Source organism: Alosa alosa, chromosome 14 (assembly GCF_017589495.1).
Source record: "Alosa alosa isolate M-15738 ecotype Scorff River chromosome 14, AALO_Geno_1.1, whole genome shotgun sequence".
NCBI lineage: Eukaryota > Metazoa > Chordata > Actinopteri > Clupeiformes > Clupeidae > Alosa > Alosa alosa.
The window spans coordinates 7,992,202-8,003,557 of record NC_063202.1 but is presented as its reverse complement, the minus strand read 5'-3'; the positions used below and the strand labels follow the sequence as shown (position 1 = coordinate 8,003,557).

The window sequence follows — 11,356 nt, the reverse complement described above, 5'->3', positions numbered from 1 at the left end:
ACGGAGGCAATATCGCTTCCAATGTATAATCTGCACAAAATCACTGTGATTAGCTTCCTTGGCTGTATATGACTGTAGATTCCTGTAGATTACTATGAGCCACACTCCCAACATTCCAGCACCCCTTGACTGGAGTCTAAAACCCCTTTTCCTAGAACTGACGGTGGATTTTGTGGAATTGAGTGAGATGAAAACATTTTGAGCATACAGACCATGTTTTCTGATTGCCCCCAACTGAAATGCGAGCCAAGGATGTAGATGCAGCTCTGCCAATTATTTGATTACCAGCCATGCTAAACTCATTAATTGCGTTTATTGTTTTTGGAGAGATGCCAGTGTCCAGTTGCTTTGATAGCAGCCTTTGTTTTAGTTGAACAGAAATAAATGTTATAATGCAATCTTGCTGTTGGAGTTATGTAAATGTCCTTGATTAGAGAAGCAGTGCTAAGCTGTGGGTGTATATAAGCAGTAAGACAAGAGAGAACAATGATATATGAAAATGGTGCACCATTTAGCATATTAAATACTACTAGTTTACTGACAATTGTATGTTAAATATTTATACATGTGTATAAATATGTGTTGTGTGTAAAATACACAACAATGCATGTAACAAAAAACAGATATTTATGTCCAATTTCTTATTGTTACAGAGTTACTCATTTCCAGAGTAATTCACATTCTCACAATCTATGACTAGTGAACATCTCCATAAGAATCTGTAGAGGTGCTCTAGAATGTAGTCTAATTGCTAAGCTTATTATATTACTGGTACTATGACAACTGGTACAACGATGATGACACTTACTGTAGACTGACTCAATCGTATATATATCTATGGACTCAATGATGGTAATACTATGACGAATTTCACACTTTTCTGAACTCACTTTATTGAACAGACATTTCTGAACTCTTTCATTCTTTAATTTCTCTTTCACCATTATGTGCAAAGCATAAATGTAATGATTACAGGTTCTAGCTCTTTTATTTATTTCATAATTTGTAATTGCACGTTGTCATCCTCTGATTTGTCTCTTAACACAAAGTGTTACTGTAGCCAACACAGCAGCACAGTATATTCAAATGACATGCCTAGCAGTGCTGTGATTAAATCACAGGAATTTGCAGACAATTTACCTGTCAGCCATAGTGTCTTAGCAACCAACAGAGCATGAAAAGACAAAAGGGTCTTTGTTTTTTGTTCTGACTTCAGTTTTGTGTGTGTATGACAAAATAGGCTTTTGGCGATTGATGTCATGATTTGGGAATTTTTCCTGTCTCAAAATGGAATTTTAGTGTGATTTTCCAAAGTACAACTTTTAAAAGATTATTATGACTTGAATTTCCAAGGAATAATAAACCGTTCACAAAAATATTATGCCTACCATTAGCCGTTCACAGTGCATTAATTTGCAGATTCCTTTTGGTTTGGGCTATGCATGAATCAGGCAATGAACAGACCTGCTACGCGTCATTTTTCAACCCAAACCCACGAGCGCACATGCCTGTCCGCAGCTCTGGCATCTGATGAAGATACCAAATGCGCTCCTGCTTGCCTTATTATTGAGCCCACTGTCACTCGCTTATGGCAGGATCAATGTCCCGCTTCCCTCCTGATGATTCACAGCATGGAGAGACAGAGAGAGAGAGAGAAAGAAGGAGAGTGGGGGATGAAAGCCTGAAGAGAGAGAAGTGTGGGGCGCGTGGACAGATCCAGTGGCCTGACAGATCTAGCGGGGTCATATGTTACGGCGGCCCTTGGTCGGTTATCTGTGCAACACCTGGAAGAGGGTGAAAAACACGCTAGGTCTGATTTGCAGTTGATGTGGGTGCATGACTGTTTCAAGGAATGAAAACATAAGGTGACAAGGTAAGAGACGCCTCTGCACTGAAATGTGTGTGTGTGTGTGTATGAGAGACAAAGAGTGTATGGTGTGTGTGTGTGTAGGGAGGGGGTGAGAGATTTCGTAATTTCTCTTGGGAGGGGGCGGATGGGGATGGGGAACTTGACTAGGTCTGGCTAGCCCTTTCATTTCCTTTCCCAAAAGTCGTTGTAGTTGTGGGGCTTTTAAGAAGGGTTCAAGGTCAAAGGGGCAAGACGACTTGTTGATTTAGCTGGCCCTCAAACCAACAGATTGGATAAAGTGTTTTTACTGAGACTGACACTTTCCAAGAATAGTCATTTTGATCCATCTGTCCACCAGCAGTGTTGAGGACAACACAGAGTATTGAGCATGGCCAGATCGGAGGAGTGTGGATTAATGATAGCAGTGATCCGCTGTGGTAAATGTTTAGCCAACCACTGCCAAACTGACAATTAAATAAGTATTTGGGGCATAGGGCAGGCGATTGCCTCATGGAAACAATAAAAAAAAAAAAAGCTCAGAGATAACGTAAACAACCACAAATGTTAGGATCCCAGACCACCTCAAAGTGTAGGTCAAATGGCCTGAGTGGAGAATCTTCCTGGCCTAGTTCTACATCTGGGGCACTTGAGTTGGTCTCCCTCTCCTTAGGGCACATCCGCAGTATGTTACCCTGAGAATGACAAAGCTGATGAGGACATAGAAACAACGTACGTCGGAGCAGAGAGATAGAGCAGGAAGAGAGCTTGGAGCACACAAGGGACTCATGAACTTTTTTATTTTTTTTGGGCGGGGTGTGGGGGGCATTCAAGACACTGCTCCCACAAGGCTTTGCCTTAAGTGAAGTGGCTGTGAGTTTTTGCAAAGTGAGATGATCGCAAAACCCGTGGCTAACTCTGTGGCATTTCAGCTAATCTAAGCTCATGACATATAAGACACAGGAGGTCTCAGAGTTTAGAGAAGAAGAAAAAAAAGCTACTCAAGCATCTGTCATGTTCACTTACGTGGGACAAATCCAAGACCTCAAGTAAGGAATTCCTGGAAGCGTTGAGCACTTCTAAGTATCCTGCTGAAGAGTAAACCTTCTTTTATCAGAGGGATATGAAGATATTTTGGAAAGTAGACACCCGCAGAATATCCTCACATGCTTCCAATAATGTGACATCCGAATCACACATTAAAAATGTATGTGTTGGATTACATACTATTTATTGATGGCTCATTATGTGGATTTGTGTGTTCTGAGTGGATTAACATGGCAACCTCCCATTTGATTCACCCAAAGGTCATCCTTTTTCCCTTTCTTTCTTCTGCAGGGTATTATAGAGACTTAAGTCCCCCCAGGGCTCTTAAATTAATTCCCTCGGGAGATAGGCCAAGTCTGATGGTTACAAGACCCCCCAACCGAACACCAGTTTTTTGGGCCTTGGTCGTTGTGTATGTGACTGTGTGTGTTGCTCTTCTGGGCCACTATGACAGGACTCAAATGGTTCAGGTCCAGTGCTGTGGGAGCCACAATGGAGCCACTCTCCAGTCCACGACAGTAGGGTGCCTGTCACGGGTCCAAAAATCACACGCCACAAGGGAGAGACATAAAGCAGAGATCGGAGCGAGAAAGGACACAAGCGGTTCAAGGCAAAATTGCTGATCAGTGACCTGTGGGAAAGTGTTAAATAACATTAATTTCATCCACTGTAAAACAATAATGGACCCCATTCTGGAGGTGTGGAAACAAAGCATTTGGTCATACAATACAGAAAGGGCCCTGAATACTGATTGACTATTTAGTTCTACTGACCTGCATGCCGTCAACATTACGCAATGTTAGGTGACGTATAAGCACCCAAGCAGTGAAGATTGACATATTCAATCATCACAGTCCTTGAACAGAAACAAAATGCATTCATTGCAGTATCTTGTGAATCGCATAACATATGTCTTGTACCACATTTGCTCACATTTCATAAAGTCCAGAATCCAAATTGAATGCCATCAGCCAAACAGATTTAATGAGTCAATATTTACCAATGGGAACAGACAATTCTCATGAAGTTAGGTAGGCTGGGGACCTTTTGTCTTTTGCCAGTTAAAAAATAATCAAGCCAATTAAATGTTAGGGCCCAAATAAACTTGCTAACTCTTATGATGTAAAAGTTCAAACTTCACTAAACTTTAGACGTGCATGTAACCATAAAGACATTTCTTGGAAGCATGTCAAATTATGTGCAATTTCTGTGGGTGTATTCAAATACACTGTTGTATCTCAAGAGCTGTTAAACCTACAAAGTCCATTCCATGACATTTGTAGAATTCCAATCATCTTTTTTGTGTGGAACATTTGCTGATTTGTTGAAATGTTCTGTTTGGTTTGGCGTACCTTCTACATGCTACTTGGGCCCCCATGAATGCTACTTGCTGATATATTTATCACTGATTTTCACAAAACTTGGAAGAACATCCCAGTAAATTTTGCTGTGGTAAAAAAAAATGTCTAGATGGTGGCAGCGTCATATTTTGTAAAGGCATACGAGACAAATTATTCATATTATATTCAGAACTGTCCACTTGACAGAAACAAAGGCAACCTCAGGATACAGAGGGCAATAAATTATCCAAAAATGTGTATGACTTCTTGGCCATCTGAGAAGACAGCCAAAACATCAGCCACCAGTACTCTTGCTCTGTTTTGTGTTCAAAATTCAGGACTTACATTTTGAGCAGACAAAGATTTAAGTCTTTACCCAGCAAGACAGTCTGTTCCAAGTTCCTTGCACTGAGCTGTTGTCAGGGAAAGTCTGTAGGAATGGGAGGTCAACTGTTGACAGTTCTCAGCAAATACCATCCAAATCCCAGAGGTCTAATGTGGGTTTTGTAAAAAAACAAGGGCCAGAATTTACCAGCACGTCGTACATACATGTCAATAAACACATCTACATTCTCACTACATTACACAGTGGAAAAAAAGACTTGCATGCATGTGTGACTAGTATTTAGAGCCTATGGAAGTCCATGTGTGCGTGTGCATGTGCATGATCCTACACATATCTATACAGAACATAAATAACAGTGACTTTTTATGTACATAAACAGCTTCAGCCTCAACTTCTGAGCGCTCCTGAAACACCATGGGGTCCTCTGTGTTGTAGGGCAATGCTTAGTTGCTTCAGCTGCATGTTAGTGCTCCCAGGACAGTAACACCTTTGGTGTCCCAAATTCCAGCTTAATGAGTGTTTAATGGAGGCATCTTGAAAGCATCACCCCCCACACACACACACACACTCACCCACACCCATTCAGCACTGGGAAACTGCAGACTAGCTATGTTTCCCAGTATCAGCAGGAATGACCCAGAGGCATGTTTCTGAGTAAGCTTTGTGTCATTGTCCAACCACTAATTATGGGGATTTGTCGTCTTGGGGGGATTGATGCATAGACACCACACATCATCATGCTGATCTGCAAGAATCCTGAATCCAATTAAGTGTCCATATATTGTACTCCTGAAGCTACTTTGCTCAAAATGCTAATGGTTGGCCCTTCATGACAAAATCCCAATCAGAGCGGCGCATGTAAGGGGTCTGGCCAGTCTCAGGAGCTGGCACACTCTCCTTGGCAATAACGGAAACCATAAGTCAAACTTCTTCCTTCTTTTCTTTCGTGCTCATGCTCTTCAAAGAATCACCATCAAGCCATGCATAACGTTGAGCCATTCAGAGCACAAAAACAGATGTTCCCTCTCATTTTCAATGATGATTAGAAAGAGAATACTCTTCATTTAGCTTTTTAAATATGACCTCAATTAACTTCAGGAATTCATGTGTGTTGTGCTATAAATATAACAGGATGATGCTTGATATGAGATTCTCTTTAGGGTCCATAAATAGCAGTTGGAAAAAGAAAACATTCCTTTGCCCATATAAAGACAGCTTTGTTTATGTTTCATTTAAGACAACACACACACACACACACACACAATCAACAACTGGAAAACAAAACAGGTGCACTTCAGCATGTCTCCACACCTTCTTGTTGTACACCCTGTGTGACATTTTTCCTTATCATTGAGTTGAGAGAGCAGTCCATCACGTCTCTCCTATAACTATATATAAATATAAATCAGACAACATTCATATCAGTAATGCCCACCCAGACTGAAAGACAGTCTGTTTTCCAAAGGTCCTGCCCCCTTTTACAATTAGTTCAGGCCAGTGCTTGTGTAACCATTTTTCCCCCCATATCAACAATGTCCATCAGTCTTCAACCCCTCTGCCCAGGACATTGTTTTTGCCTCGCTCACAATATAAATGAACCCCATAAGTCACCATTATCATTTCCTAAGCCATGCTGATGACATTTTTCATTTGACTAATAGGAAGTCATGTAAGGCAAAATACAAGCGTAATCCAAGAAATGTCTAATCTATTTCTCTCCAGAACTCTACTCCAGTAAGGAGAGGTAAGTTCACCCTATTGTCCTTCTACTTGGCTGCAGAATGGCTGTTGCTGGGACAAATTATTTTCAATACAGTTGGTACCAGATTTTCTGTCCCCCTGTCAACCATAATTTTGGAGGGTTGTCTGTCAACCTCGCTGGACGTGTTCCCAGTAATTAAACAGTTTTTAATGAGCCAAGATCTTTATTTTTTTATTTCATGGAAAGAGTGGGGTCATTCACAGGGTGGCGTCTGAATGGAAAGTTAAAATGTGAACACAGGAGACAAAAAGGAATAATTTGACACGAGTGCTCGGGAAAGTAAAACATGCCCCCTTTCAACCAAAAAAACAAAACAAATGGTGTCATCTAAGACTCACTTGCTCACTGGCATTTCAAGAGTCGTGTATGTGTAAGTTTCAACTCCGTGGGAATAATCCTATAACAAGGTCATTTGTAAGACTGACTTGCAGTCAGACATTGAGATAAATTGTTTCATACTCCCCACCCCAACAGTATTATAATACACAACTACCTCCTGTCCTGGGGCAAAGAAAAACTCCCATGTGTGAACAAGCCTTGAGAAGATCCAGCATACAGACCGACTACCAGTAATTTGTGTATCTGAATGTACAAAATACTATGCCGTAAAAATAGAGTTGACTTGACTACTTCTGATTACTTTTTGATTGGCAGATTGAGAGAGGGTGGAACTCCAATAGCTAGAGCCAACATTTTAAATAGCCTAGAGCATTTAACAGTCCTCAAAATGGGAAATGATTAGAGCCTGCCTGGATGGTGAAAAGATGCAAAACATTTCAAACTTTTTTTTTTTACCAAAAAGTATATTCAGATGAATGCCTTTTGTAGTCACCAGCATTTAATCAGTAACTAAGCCTATACAGTAATTATAAGCCTAATTGAATTTAATTACAATATTTTCAGTGTAACTGTAACAGATTATAAATACATTTTGTAATGTGATCACATATCCCCCTTAAGACACTACTCCTCAACATAGCTTACCCATAGACTGTATATATAGAACTATATATATATTCTATATATACAGTCTATGAGCTTACCAGTTAGTTTTCATATCCCGCCGGCGGACCCTCCCCCACCTCCCCCCAACATTCTAAATCAATTGTATGCACCATATAGCATAGTAATGTTATACACCATTTCAAAGCTTTGGCTCTTCGGAATCCAAAAATGACAACATTTTTCATGTACAATCTGTATAGTGCTTTACATTTTCAGATTAATTATGACCGCCGCTAGCGAAGCTAAAAAAAAAATTAGGTTATGTGTACATTTAGTGACTGTACACTGATTGGCCTGTAGATGGCGGTGCACACATAAACACATGGACACACACACAGGCACCCACATACTATCGGTATTAGAACTGCCGATACATAATTACAAATTAAGTAGGATTAAAAGAAAGCCAAAATAAATATTCATCATCATCATCATCATGGCTGCATTTCCAGTATTGGCGATAAGTAGTCGTTTGTCCACTAGATGGCGCATTGTTGCAGTGAGACGTAATTTTGTTGGAAGTTAAAAGTGGGTTGGAAAAACAATGGACGCTTCCTACCAGGACTGTAGTTTAGGCTACCGCAGAGAATGTCTAAGGATAGGACGATGTTCACATGAAATGTAATTCCCATTTCTTCTTGAAGCCGAAATAAATCTGAGGATGTTTATCGGACATGCTTGGTTTTTACTGCAGGTACGTTAATCTAATATCAATAAGGACCTAGGTAATGTTACCGTTAGCGTTGGTTGAGTGATGGAGGCCAATTTGATTGATTGCATTTGTAGAAAACTATAAATGCGGTTATACCAAGCAAATTGATAGCAGCACTGTAATTGTATCTTTCGACGGTCATTTGTTGCACGTGCTACAGTTTTGCCTATACATGCGTGAGACTGAGACGCCTGTTTATTTTGTTTTAAGTGCGTGCAGGGTGTGAGTAGGGAATCGATGTGCTTTGATTCCAGCTTGGTAGTTGTAGTCTGTGAAATTAAAAAGCATGTGTGTGTGAAGTATCCAAACAATGACACCTTCATTTCATTATGGCTGCTTTAGCAACACACCTTAAGCTACTGTGTAGTGGGTCCCAGAGCCATATAAACTTGTGATAAGGGAATAGGAAATGCGGCTTCGTGCCTGCCAAGGATCGAACCCGGGACTCCTAGGGTTAGGGTTAGGGTTGGGGTTAGGGTTATGAATAGGGGTAAAAACCACCGATCAGTCGTCGACTGATCTCTGCTGATGTCCTTATCTCATCATATCTCCGGATAGGAAGGTCATAGAGACTTCAGACCAAGTGCCCTGGATTTCTAAGGGCCAGACCTTTCGATAGAGACCACCCTCGACTTCCTCCTTTATATGGCTCTGGTGGGTCCCATTTAGAAGTGGCTACTTCATTCGCGCTTTCCTTGACTCATGGAGCTGCGTGAATTTTATTACAACTTTTCGCCACGATATGGCAGTCCGCTTGATACTGTAAGGCGTAAGCCATTGGTTTCTAAAGGAGATTTTATTTGTGTCGCCAGCATAGCCTATTGACAATTTATGTTGTAAATAAGCCTACCTGTAGCTTAGGGAAGCTAACAGCTTTCTATTAGGATCTAGTTTGTTAGTTACAGTTTTGTCATAACTCCCTGATACATTTTTGCATTTAGAATAGCCAGAGCGTGGATATCTCAATCGGAAAATTAAACAATATCGGGTGCCTATGGCTGGGTGAACCCAGCCTGATCTGCCCGCTATTTATTTTTTGATTTCTTAAAAGATTGAGCTTGGTTTGGTGAAAGCCAGACTAGCCATGGACCTCAGTTACACAATGCAAGGGAACATGAATCAGCCTATATTTGCACGAACAATAACGGACAACAGCTCTTCAACTTTGGCCCGTTAAAATGTGTATGAACAGTCTAGCGACGCATTTCATCAAGGCCCATTTGGACATGTCAGTTATTTGCACCACTGGTTAGATGTAAAACAGCATTTCGTTTCAGACTACTGTTACTTAATTTGTGCATTGACAATAAAGTATTACATGAACTAAAGATGACTAAAATCTTATGTAGAAGAAGAAACATTCACAAAAAATCCATCCATCCAAAAATGACCTTTGTTTTTGATAGCTGTTGAAAACGGCATGGAACAGACGAGAGTTTTTGTGTTTGTTTATAAATAAATAAATAAATAAATAAATAGCATTATGCTGATACCTTTTGCTTTCCCAAATACAATGTAGCCTACAGGTGTAAGTGACCTTTCAATCCAGTTGCAATGGATGAACTGTGATGAACTGCCCTACTTGTGATTGTTTAGAGATTTTAAAGGTTTTATAACAATGCTACATCTTCTTTGGCTATTCTACAATCTATTCTATTCTTGAATTTCCCCTTGAGGATCAATAAAGTATCTATCTATCTATCTATTCACCTTTTCAGCACCAGTAGGCTACTTTCTGTGCAGCCGCACACACACACTCAGGCATGCCAAACAAGCATACACAAAAGTTTCAAGAGTGGGGGATGGAGTAAAATATGGAGACAAATCAGACAAAAGTGTGATTTATTTTCGCGGAACGGATGTACAGGACTGAGCGGCGGTCATATTTTGTACCGCTATGTGGTACATCTAGTTTTATTATGTCTCAATCAATTTTGATCCAAAATGACAAAATTAAATTTGATCCAAAATTTGGTGCTACCCTGACTTCTGGCTGCAGCACCATAAGTAGATGCAACATATTGGGTACTGAAATATTCACAAGAATCCATAGAAATCGAATCGTCATGTTGTATTATCCAATATTAGTTGTACAGATGTATAGTTTATCTTATACGCACTCATTGAACCAACAAAGCAAATGCAAAAATAGAGACTTTTTTGTAATTATTCCATATTTTGTGTAGTCAGTCTATATCAGAACACCTGACATAAAATCTAAATAGTCCACAAGAAACCTCAAAGTGTTACCTTTCATTTAAGACCAGGATTATGCTTCTACACAAAGGGGTTCATGTGCAGTAAGCATTTGAGTGTCAGTATGCATTTTGGATAACAAAAAGTCCTATGGGGAGTTTCCATAGGCATTTTACAAAACGCATGAGCATACCTTGGCAAATAATGGTCTAAAGCACTCATATTTTCATTCTATATTGATCTACTTTTGCATACAGCCTCACAAGACCTGGTGCTAGGGCTCAGTTGTGTTTCTAAGGGATATTAAGTGACCTAGAGGGCTAAAATGTGGTCAGTTCAGAGATGCTTGTAATCCGGCAGAAAGAAAAAACTATATTCTAGCCTCTGTAACTCTGTGAGTACAGTACATCAGTTATTTTGACTGTTTCCTACGGAAACTACAGGTTCTCAGCTTTCTATAGAGGTCCAACATTTGATGGTAGGCCCCAAAAGAGGTGGGAACAATGCCCTTGTAAATAGGCACAGTGCAATTTCAGGCAAAAACTTGAAATTTGTATTGAGATCTATGTGGTTTAACATATATTAACCTCAAATTACTTTCCCAACTCCTCATGGATGGTATAAGGCATTCATTAGCCCTGATCCAAAACATTGTGAGCCTGTGGAAAACCTTTTTTGCCATGTGTGTTATGCTGGCAAACTATACAGAGAACATAAAAAAATCTATTTATGTAAACATTGCTCTTTACCCTGCGGCGCAGCTCAAAGCACTGGCACATTTCAGCGAGCCAGCTGGCATGGCCTGTTACCTCCCAACCTCCGCTCCCTGAATCATCTCGCGTCTGAGAACAGAAGACAATCACAACGGCTCAGACTTTGATCGCGCAGGAGACAAAAGCTCTTAAAGTCCCAGCCATATTTCTGAACATGTCAACAAACCTTTGGATGAGCCAACAGTGCGGAGACCGCGTGGTGACAGAAATGACTGGTAGGATGAAGTGAATGACTGAGGAGACACTCCCCCCTGGTGGAAGCATATAAACGGCAACTTTCAGGTCTACTTGTCCCGAGGAATACCTAGGTGTACAGTAGGTAGAGTATG

The 11,356-nt window shown here is 40.4% G+C and overlaps 1 long non-coding RNA gene across 1 annotated transcript; it reads right to left on the bottom strand.

Moving 5' to 3' along the window:
• Positions 1 to 4,487: 4,487 nt before the first annotated feature.
• LOC125307474 lies at positions 4,488 to 11,279 on the bottom strand. Its single transcript, XR_007195726.1, has 3 exons — positions 11,194 to 11,279; positions 11,004 to 11,096; positions 4,488 to 4,725 (listed from the first exon to the last, which is right to left on the bottom strand). It is a non-coding gene; the product is annotated as an uncharacterized LOC125307474 (long non-coding RNA).
• Positions 11,280 to 11,356: the final 77 nt, after the last annotated feature.